The following is a 12,365-nucleotide window of genomic DNA, read 5'->3' as shown; positions in this document are numbered from 1 at the left end:
GGAAGTCAGGGACACTTCACAGGAACTGCAGCTGGTAAGCAGGACACAGGCAGGCAGCTCAAATGTAACATAGTATAAATGCTGGAGAGAGAACAAACTCACAATAAAGCATCTACTTCAACTGGAAGACTACAAGCTTTATTCAGACACAAGGAATAACACATGATACCAGGAGACTTCAGAACACTCACTATAAGATTACACAAGATGCAGACAAAGAAAGATCGAAATGACAACAAAATCCATACCAGACATTCGACGTGGGAAGACTTTGCTGATTTAATGGAATGTGTTTGAACTCCACCGCAGCTGAACACAACCAGTAATATAAGTCATAGTTGGAAAAGTTTTAAACAAATGTTCGACATATATATCATAGCTTCTGATTTGAAAGCAGCCTCAGAAGAAATGAAAATACCACTGCTCCTCGCAGGACATGAAGCTAGAGAAATATATAACAGCATTAAAAACTTGAAAGGTGAAGACAACACCAAATTAGAAGTAATACTGAAATAATTTGATGAGTACTGTAACACCAGTAACAATTCATCTTTAAGACATTCAATGCTTGGAGGCCAAATTGCACGAGGAATTAGTGATGCGAAACTCAACCAATCATTACCAGAACAGAAAGGTTTAACGCTGGAAATCGCGAGTGATAAGTGCAGATTGCAAGAAAAAGATAACTTTAAGTGCTTACCTAGAAAAAATGACGATAAAGTTCTTTTCCATGGGTCTAAAGCAGTTAAAATAGCGTGAGAGCACATTTTAAACTGCCCGGGGAACAAAAGACACAAATTTGGGTCTGTGCATGCGCTGGCAGCCCGCACGCGCAGTTGAAATCAGCCGTTTTGCGCCAAGACCGTTCTGCACATGCACAAGCCGCGCATGTGCAGTTAAAAAAAGTTTGGGGCGCAGATTGACCTGCGCATGCGCAGTCAGCAGAACATCGAACACCGTTCGCCCTGCGCATGCGCAGTTTATAAAAAAAAGCGCACAGTAAAGGAATATCGATTTTCATAGAATTTACAGTGCAGAAGGAGGCCATTTGGCCCATCTAGTCTGCACCGGCTCTTGGAAAGAGCACCCTACCCAACCCCACACTTCCACCCTATCCCCATAACTCAGTAACCCCACCCAACACTAAGGGCAATTTTGGACAGTAAGGGCAATTTATCATGGCCAATCCACCTAATCTGCACATTTTTGGACTGTGGGAGGAAACCGGAGCACCCGGAGGAAACCCACGCACACAGGGGGAGAACGTGCAGACTCCACACAGACAGTGACCCAAGCCGGGAATCGAACCTGGGACCCTGGAGCTGTGAAGCAATTGCGCTAATCACTATGCACCGTGCTGCCCATGCACAATCGATTCCTATGCTTTACGTCACGAGCGTCATGGCGTCATCAGATGCAGACCATGCCCACTTAAAGGGGAAATGCCCAAAAATCACAAACAAGACCTTTAAAGGCACAAAACCACCAAATTCAACCTCAAAGGGCACAACTTTGCCTGAACTTCTACCAGCAGTTGAAAATAACTTTCGCAGCACCCTGGAACAAGGAGTTTGCACCACCCAAAGTGAAGAGCACAATGACAAATCCGAAGCCAAAGAAGATAATTTGTTCATTGAACATGGAGAACTCCGAAACAAAAAGAGATGATTTGTTTATCGAAAAATACTACTCAGATGTGGCTGAGTTATTCGGATATGCCAGGGGTGGGCAAACTACGGCCCGCCAAAGGTCTTTATGCGGCCCACCAAGATCAAGTCATTAAAAAAAAAATTCTTTTTTTTATATAAGGTTAATGGGGGGTTGTTGGGTTACTGGTATAGGGTGGATACGTTGACTTGAGTAGGGTGATCATTGCTCGGCACAACATCAAGGGCCGAAGGGCCTGTTCTGTGCTGTACTGTTCTATGTTCTATATGAGGCGCCCAGAATCATAACCGGGTGAAGCGCCATTTTTGAAAAGTAGAGAAAAAGAGGGCTAAAGGCAGGATGCCGCTGGGGGAAGCGCTGAGGTATAGGCCGCACGCTAATTGGTTACAACCAGGACTATTAATTAATATACTATGCGGCCCTTTAAAATTGTGAATTTCTGAATGTGGCCCTTGCACGGAAAAGTTTGCCCACCCCTGGGATATGCTAATCATAGCATCAGCAACACGGTTGCAAAGCTCAACACGACTCTACTTATGGCAGATGAATCCAATACCATGATGCAATGGCAGATCGTCGATACATTGGATGACAACAACCTGTCAGATACCCCAGAGGAACACAACACCACACAGAGTACTGACCGACTGCATTGAGAGAACACTGCACGACTCTACAGAGAGAGAGCGATGAAAGACTCCACAGAGCGAGCGACGCAAGCCTCCAGAGAGCTTGTTCACAGATTCCAAAATGGAAGCAATTAAACACTCTATAGCGAACGCCATGCATGATCAAGACCATGAAAGGCTACCACTGTATGCGAAAACAGTGAAAATGTGATCACAATCGACATAGACGATGTGCAGGATCACAGTGAGACTGACAGATCTCAGCTCGTCTGTGCAGAAGCACTCAACAATCAGAGTCCAGAGAGACCACGTCAATTGAAACCTCATCCACTCTAAACTATCCACAAGAAAATGAAATCTTGAAGATTTTGACTCCAGAAGAGGAGCACCAAGAAACCAAAGGTGATTCAAATGAACCAGAAATAACTCCAGAAGAGGAGCACAAAGAGATCACAGATGAAGCAAATGAACCAGAAATGACTCCAGAAGTGGAGCACCAAGTAAGCAAAGTAGAGGAATCAAATCCACCACAAATGACTGATGTCACAAAGACCAATGCAACATCTGATCATTCTCACAATCCTCAAGAAGAAACGTTCAATGAAACAGCAGATATCACAAAGGGCACTGACACCAATAATTTGGAGAATGACTCAAATTATCCACATGGAGCAATCATTGAGCGCAACAATAAGCACAACTACAAGAACAACAAAAACAACAAGAAGCACAACTACAAGAACAAAAACTACAAGCACAACTACAAGAACAAGAAGCATAACAAAGACAACAACAAGCATGACAAGAACAACGGCAACAAGCACGACAACAAAGACAGAAATGACAGAAACAACAACAATGAAACGACCTGTACAACATGGCAGAGAAGGAACAAAAGAAGCAAGCAGAGTCAGCTTACAGTCAGCTCGGTCATTGGAAAGGGACAGAGCAAAGCAGCCGAGCTAAAACAGCTAATACATCCAAGGAAGACCAGAATTTAAAGAGGAGGCAGAGTCAGCTCAGAAACAGCCAGCAAAGCCAGCTCTCACAGCTCGGTACATGGGAAAGATAGGACATAGCAACCGAGCAGAATAGTGAATACATCTAAAGAAGACCAGATTTTAAAAAGAAGACTGATTGTCAAGTTGGGCCTGAAGGTCCCTTCAACCAATCAGAAGGATCCAGAAGCAAGATCTTTTTTAACTTTTCTGTAAAGACAGTGATTGCATCTTTTAAAAGAAAAAAATACATAATAATAAAATAACTTAAAAGTTTTAACCTGAAACAGTGGTTATTCCAAAGTCTACTTTACTTACTTAGCAATGCAGGACCCAGGATCGATGCTACTACGTGGTAAGTAGATGAAATCTTCTGTGAAGGTATGGGTTATACCACGGGATAACTTGAAAATATAGTTTGACCTGAATAGCACCCACCGAAGCCTGCATAGGAGTCAGGGAGTGATAATCCCTGTTCACCATTTAGAATGTCGGCCCTTTTTGGTATAGGGGGACTTCTAAGAATAGTGGTGAGTTTTCAACAACAATATACACACAAGGGGTCAATGTAAATGCAAAACAACTAAGCAATCACTAGAGGCAGCACAGGAGATGTATAAATACAGTCAAACAGGAAGTTAGGGACTCTTCACAGGAACGGCAGCTGGTGAGCAGGAGAGACAGGCAGTTCAGATGTAACATAGTATAAGGCTGAAGAGAGAACAAACTCACAATAAAGCATCTACTTCAACTGTAGGACTACGAGCTTTATTCAGACACAAGGAATAACACAACCAGTTTCCCTTTGCTGAAAAATCTAATATGTGGCACCTAATCAAACATCTTTGGAAACCATTATGCACGGAACACTCATCAACCATCTCTGTTATCTCATCAAGAAACTCCAACATACTTACAGGTGACATTTTAAAGATTTTTCTCTGTTTTTCTCTAATTATCTCTGTTGCCTAAGTGACTGTGAACTTTGTCCTGAATTATAATCTGCAAAAGCTTTCCCACCACCAAGGTTAAACTGACTGGTCTGTAGTGGCTGGTTTATCCTGGCACAATTTGTGAACAAGGGTATGAGATTTGAAATTCCCCCGTCCTTTATAACCATCCTGTATCCGAAGAGGACAGGATGTTTATGGTCAGAACCTCTGCAATTCCTCTAGTATTATTGAATGCATCTGATCCAGTACTGGTGACTTACCAGCTTTGAATACAACCATCCTAAAATCTTCCTTTATCAGATTTTAGCCCACGCAATGTTCCAACTTTTTAAAAGATTTGTTCACATGATCTGGGCGTCTCCGGCTAAGCCAGTGTTTATTGCCCACCCCCAACTGCCCTTGAGAAGGTTGCACTGAGCTGCCCTTGAACTGTTGCAGTCCAGGTGTGCTGCAGGTACACCCACAGTGCTGTCAGGGAGGAAGTTTCCAGAATTTTGACCCAGTAATAGTGAAAGGACAGCGATATAGTTCCAAGTCAGGATGGTGTTGGCTTGAGGAGAACTTGCAGATGCTGGTGAGCCCAAGAACCTGCTGCCCACACCCATCTAGGTGATAGAGGTCTTGGGTTTGAAAGATTCTGTCAAAAAAGCTTGGCAATGAATATTGTGGATGGTATGGTATACACTTCTGTCACTGTGCATTGATGATGGAGGGGGTGAATGTTTAAGGTGTTGAATGGGGTGTCAATCAAGCAAGCCGCTGTGCTCTGGATGATGTTGAACCTTTTTAGTGTTGTTGGATGTCACAGAGAGATAGTTTTGTTGTTTATATTCTCTCTTGCTGGATTGTCATTGCCAGGTTCTTTTGTGGCATGAACGTTACTTGCCAGTGAAACCATCAGTGTAATTCTGCATATTGTTCAGGTCTTGCTGCTTATGGACTTGGGCAGTTCCTATCTGAGGAATCATGAAAGGTACTGAATATCATGCAGTCATTAGCAAACATCCACACTTCTGACCTTATGTAGGAAGGAAGGTCATTGATGAAGCAGCTGAAGATGGTTGGGCCAAGGACACTACCCTGAGGAACTCCCATAGTGATGTCCTGATACATCCAACAACCACAATTATCTCCCTTTCTGCTAGGTTCAATTCCAACCAGTGGACATTTCCCGAATTCCCATTGGTTTCAGTTTTGTTATGGTTCCTTGATGCCACGCTAGGTCAAATGGCTCCATAACCATCTCTTTGACTATGGCTTTAGAAGCATCTCCTTCCTTGATTAAAAAAAGATGCATAGATGCAAAGTGCTCATTTAGTCACCTCTACCATGCCTCTGTCTCCATGTGTAGATCTTTTTTTCATCCCTAAAATGCCCCATGCCTCCTCTTACTATCCTTTTACCATTTATTCTCTTACGGAAGACTTTTGGATTCATTTTTACGTTAGCTGCCAGTCTCTTCTCACTTACTCTGCCTCTGATTTGTTTTTTCAATTCCCATCTTAACTTTCTATATTCAATCTAGCTCGCATTTGTACGATCAACCTGACATCTGCTACACCCCCTATTTTCTGCTTTGGCTCGCTCTCTGCTCATCATCCATAGAGCACTGGCTTTGGTTTTATCCCTCTTGTGCAACCGCATCTCAACTGCACCCAGACCATCTCACCTTTCAAGGCAGAGGATTGTTCCATTAAAGCTTTGCCTTTTCAATGTTTACTCCACTTTACCTGGGTCACATCCATTTTAACCCCACTTAAATTGGTCCTCCCCCAACTTAATATTTTTTACTTCAGATTGTTCTTTGCCCTTTTCCTTGGCGAGCCTTAACCTTATGATACTCATGAACATTGTTTCTTCATGAGTACACCTACAATCTTTATGCAAAGTTGAAAGCCTTTAATTTGATTACTTTAAATGAAATGCTGCCTTTAGTTCCTAAACAACCTACCAACAATCTGATCACAAAGCTAAGTGCAAAAAGAGATGACATTTGGTCCACCCATATCATGCAGGCATTCACATATCTACAGTAAGCACCCACATGACTGTTAAATGATTTCAGAGTTTTTGTCTTCACGTTTTGTGAAAGTGCTTCCTGACAGCTCAGAAATTGTCTTTTTTTATGTTTACTCTTTACCTCATTGCCCTATAGTTGGTTAATTTGTGCTCTAGATTAACACTTTTATGCCACCCTGCCTTGGATCTCCTTTAAAAGAACCCACCCAATCATCTCAAGCCTTAGCAGTAAAAGCTTTTCAAAATGTTCTTTATAAAAAGAGTCTCTTGACATTAGGTATCAGCCTCATGCTCCCCTGTTTTACACGGATTTCAGGCCTTGGTTTACATCCTTGTGGTTAATGGACAGAACTGATGACTAAGCCATTTGCAGACTGGCCCAATCACTTTATTGTATAATTAGGTAGATCAAAGATTTCTATTCTGATCAGGTCATACATACAGCAGAGGATTCTGCTTGCTATTCCGCATGACTAAATATGGTGTTGAGTCTTCTACTACTCCAAGGTCTCTTTAAGATTCACCCTTAGCACGTTCAACAGCGTTCATTCAGTAAATTTGTCTCCTATTATATTTTTCTCCCACCAGGGTGGAATACAATAAACCTTGGACATACCCACATGGTACAAATTGATAAAACACGGACCTACACCTGCATTGTTTGCTATCTGGTTACCAAATGGTCACCAGTGGAGAAATAACTGCCCCTGCATGGTAGTAAGGGTGAGAAGTGAAGAATATCACACACACATTATGTTGCTTGATCACAAACAGTCCTAACCTAAAACAATTTGAATTTACACAGGGGCGACACGGTGATGCAATCGTTAGCACTGCTGCCTCACAGTGCTGAGGACCGGGTTCGATCCTGGCCCTGGGTCACTGTGCGTTTGGAGTATGCACATTCTCCCCGTCTCTGCATGGGTCTCACCTCACACAACCCAAAGATGCACAGGGTAGGTGGATTGGCCACACTAAATTGCTCCTTAATTGGGGGAGGAAATTTTTTAAAGTTTTTAAAATTTGAATTTACACAAAACCTTCAATTCAGAAAAATAATCTGTGGTGCTTCACAGAAGGTGCAAGAAAAAAATTACCAGACGCTTTCTTACGTTTTAAGGATTGTCAACAGTTGAGAGGCATCTGGAGAAACAGAGATTGAGGAAGGGAATTTCAGAGCATAGGGTCTAGATGGTTGAAAGCATGGTCAGCTATGAGTGAAAAGAAAGTGGATGAACATTGGAGGCCAAAAGAATGTAGAGGGAAAGGGAGGAAGCACGGCTAGAATAAACAAGGATCGCGGAGAAATTTAACCATGAGGATCAAGAAATAAATTTAAAATATGAGGAACCAAAGTCAGGACTGACAGGTGAATGGGACTTGGTACAGGGTACAGGATAAGGTATAAGAACTAGTACAGTTTTGGTTTACTGAGGATTGACGGCCAGGCAGTTGAGAGGCATTTACGCAATCACGTCCATAGAATCCCTACAGTGCAAAAGGAGGCCACTCAAGTCACCGGGTCTGCAGCAACTATCTGAAAAAGCATTCTACCTAAACCCACTCCCCCACCCTATCCCCAAAATCCTGTGCACTGATCATAGCTAATTCACCCAATCTTCATATCTTTGGACTATGGGAGGAAACCAGAGCACCTGGAGGAAATGGTGACACAGTGGTTAGCACTGCTATCTCACAGCATAGAACATAGAACAGTACAGCACAGAACAGGCCCTTCGGCCCTCGATGTTGTGCCGAGCCATGATCACCCTACTCAAACCCAGGGTTTCGGGTTCAATTGGAGCCTCGGGTGACTGTGGGGAGTTTGCCCTTTCTGCATGTCTGCATGGGTTTCCTCCCAGTCAAAAGATATGCAGATTAGGTGGACTGGCTATGATAAATTGCCCCTTAGTGTGCAAAAGGTTAGGTGGGGTTACTGGGATGGGGTGGAGGAGTGGGTTTAAGTAGGATGCTCTTTCCGGTGTAGGGCTCGATGGGCCAAATGGCCTCCTTCTGCACAGTAAATTCTATGAAACCCACACAGACACAGGGAGAACATACAAACTCCACAGTCACCCAAGGCCAGAAGCAAACCCGGATGCCTGGCGCTGTGAAGCAGCAGTGTTAACCATATTAGTCAGGAGCTGACTAATAAATAGGAACCCAACAGGAGATAAGCAAATGTCGGTACAGAGTTGAACAATATTATGGAGGTGAAAGTAGGTACACCGAGGGAGGATAAGGGTTCTGAAAACCAGCTTGGTGTAAATCAGAGCATCAAGGTTGGGACAAAGAGTTAGTGGGGAGGATATAGTATTTGCGTGGGGAGTCAGAGATGATGATTTAGGTCTACTAAATGTTTAACTGGAGCAAACTACAACTCACCCATGGCGGATGAGAGAGCAACAGACCAAAGAAAAATAGATCTGCTGTCATTAGCTTGTGGAACCTCATTCTATCCATGTTTCCTCTCCCCAAACAGTATCCATTTTTAGATTTTAAAAAATATTTTCTCAATTTTCTTTCCTATCACCCCAACTTGCCACTTCCCGAGACTCTAGATTCCCTTCTCTATTCTGGACATTTTAAATGAATATGGACACAAATTTCAGACATTTACACGCATACAGCATTTGTCTACATTCAGAGAGCAAATTTTGCCAAAATATTAATCGATCTTCTCACAGAGAAGATACTTGTGGACAGACAGGTTAAGTTCACCGATACAATCAGCCCTCAAGTCACTGCGTCAGTCGAATTTTTGCATAACACAACATACCTTGACATTAAAAACAGAAAATGCTGGACAATCACAGCAGGTCTGACAGCATCTGTGGAGCGACAAGGGAGCTAAACGTTTCAAGTCTGGGTGACTCTTTGCCAAAGCTAGACAGAACTGGAAACAGGATAACATGTATACTGTTGTGGAGGGAGGAGGTGGGTAGTGCTGGGGCTGGATAGGGGGCCAGCGATAGGTGGAGATTGACTAAAATGTGGGGGACAGAAAGACAAAGGAAATGTAAATGGGGGTGATTAAGACTACGAAGGATGTTGGTAGTGGCATATGAAAGGATTTTTGTGCCTCACTATGTGCCACTATCTGCACCCTTCTTAGCCTTAACCAATCTCCACATATATATATATATATATATATATACACAGCCCAAACAGTATAAAACTGACTTTATTTCCCGTTCTCTCCAGTTTGACTCAAAACATTAACTCCTTTCTTTCTCCACAGATGCTGTCAGAACTGTTGTGGTTGTCCAACATTTTCTGTTTTTGTTTCAGATTCCAGTGTCTGCAATAATTTGCTTATACCTTGACACAAGACAATCTGAATAAGGGAAGGATATTCTATGTATGTCTAGTTACTGTATCCAAGGTGCTTGTGATTCCAAAGGCAACATAATGATGTTATGGCTAACTAGAATGAAGAGCACCATAGAAAATGGACACACCTTTTGACCATGGAAGGATTACCAATTTTTGATTCACTGTGGAAATGAATGTCTCTGGATCGTAAACTCAGATCGAGAGGGAAACAAATGTCACTAATAATTAACTCCTCACTGGAATGTCTTGGATACTTTTGGATTGTGGGGCCAGGCTATGTATTTAACCTCGTTTGGAACGCCTCTCTCACCCAAGCCCTGCTTTTTATTTCCCTTCACTGTCTATGTTGCAGCAGCAAGTAACACCACACATTTTTCATTCACATGACAAGAACAGCTTGTTCTTATAAAACCTCTGACACTAAATCAAATGTTCGACACAAAAATAAAAAATAAGTGTGATCTCACACAAGAGTGGGCGTTAATGAAAATAAAACTTTACCATGACATTAGAAATTTTCTTTATTTTTCTTCAAATAAATGTCTAAGCATACATGCAAACGAATCATCATGCTTAATATCCAAACCAAGTTTTTCAGAAATCCACAAAGCAATTTTGATTTACCCAATATGGAGTTCACAACCTCTCCCAGTAGGGATCTCCCAGTAGCTTATCTCAGGGCAAGTATTTGAGCAGAGACTTACGGTCTTGCTCACTCGCGACACGAGCACGCTGTCTCCCATTTATCTAGTTAGGGATATCCTGTTTGTTGCATCATTAGCTTACAGGTTCATATGGCAGCAATGGGAAGAATCCCAGTCCTAATAACAATTCTAATCTCCAAGGTCTCATCAGTGAACTGAGCTAGCAGGTCAATCATCAATAGTAGTCAAATGCTAGCTCAGGTTTCAGATTAGTGAGACAGCCAAGATTGGTGCTAATCTTACACTGGCAGCATTTAAGAAAATATTCCAAGAAATCAAATAGCATTCCAAATAGCTTCAGCAAAAGTTTGCAACCCAAAGTGTGGTCTCCTTTTAGATGATAAAGTTCATAAGGCATTAATGGTTCAACTAATTTTCATTTCTACAAAAACAAGAGTTGGATGTGGGGCAGAGAATTTGTGGTGCAGGAGGCCATTCGGCCCATCAAGTCTGCAGCAGCCCTTGGAAAGAGCACACCTCCATCCTATCCCCGTAACCCACAAATTCACCTAATTTTTGGACAATAAGGGGCAATTTATCATGGCCAATCCACCTACCCTGCACATCTTTGGACTGTGGGAGAAAACCAACAGGGAGAAAGTGCAAACTCCACAGTCTGCAAACTCCACAGTCACCCGATGCCGGAATTAACATGGAATCCTGGAGCTGAGGCAGCTGCTAACCACTGTGCCATCCTAAACAAAAGCATTGAAAAATCATAACAACAGGTTTAAGAAATTACCTTACAAACAGTACTCTAACAAGAGTCTCGAACAATTAGACATTTTTTATAATCAAGCCAGTTACAGCCCATTTCTGTAGGAAACACGGATTATTTCTAGTGCCTATTTTTACATTCCTATCTAGCCTATACATGCTTCTATGTATAATATGTTTCTACATTTCTATTATTGTGCCTTATGCGTTGCCATTAATGCATCCAACAAATATTTACCTATTCCCGCCTCCACATAGATAGATGCCTATACATTCAAGTCATATATTAACTTCATGGCTACAACATATTGTGCCTTACCCCCACTCAGGAACGTGCGACTCGTAGTCCCAGTACTCGCGGGGTTTCAGGCTGTTTACCTCGGCATACACGCGGGCCCTGCTCCCGGTAGCCGGACCCGGCATGGCAGAGCCAGGGCTCAGCACTGGGACAAGGGGGCGAAATCCCCAGCGGGAGGCCGCGGAGGGGGCAGAGAGGTCGCACCGCCACTGGACACACCGACTACCAGGAGTCAGGCCCGGCCTCAACCCACGCAGCACCAACAAGGATAACTTCAGCAACAGAGCCCGTGGAGCCAGCGAGAGCTTCCCCCGAGGAGGGAGGAAGGTTGGAAAGGCCCAGGCAACCAGACCGGGGCCCCGGGGAGGGAGGGGGTGGGCAAAACCGGGGCAACAAGAGCAGGTACCCCAGAGGGGCGAAGGGGTGGGGACTTGGGGAAGGGAGGGTCAGGCAGCGGAACGGGCCTAAATCAGGGAAACCGAGCCAGCCTTCCCGGAGCGAGGCCCGCAGCGGGAGAAAATATTCCGCCGGGTGCGGACCCAACCCTGAGAAACCGGTCACAAGCCCGGTCTGTCAGCGAGAAGAGACTGAGGGGCAGGGGCTGACGGACGCCCGCGGCAGCGACTCCTAGCGGCACCTGGCTGAACCTGAGCGCCGCCAGCTCCCGACTCCACCGACAGCGGCTCTTAGAGGCACCTGACTGAACCTGAGTGGCACCTGACTGACCCTGAGAGACGCCCGGTGCAGACCCCACCGACAGCGGCTCCTAGAGGCACTTGACTGAAGCTGAGCGACACCGGCTGCAGACTCCACCGGCAGCGGTTCCTAGCGGCACCTGCTAAATTGCAGCAGGCAGCGGCCCCCAGTCGTGTTTCATGGAACATTAATGACACATACCAGCTACATACTCCAGTGGGAGTGCTATCTAAAGGATTCCAGAATGCCGTCAAAATTGATAGCACTTAATTTGAAAGATACAGTGCCCAATTTCTAACGATGTGGAGATGCTGGCGTTGGACTGGGGTGAGCACAGTAAGAAGTTT

The sequence above is a fragment of the Scyliorhinus canicula genome, chromosome 9 (genome assembly GCF_902713615.1).
Source record: "Scyliorhinus canicula chromosome 9, sScyCan1.1, whole genome shotgun sequence".
Classification (NCBI taxonomy): Eukaryota; Metazoa; Chordata; class Chondrichthyes; order Carcharhiniformes; family Scyliorhinidae; genus Scyliorhinus; species Scyliorhinus canicula.
Note: the sequence above shows the minus strand (reverse complement) of the source record.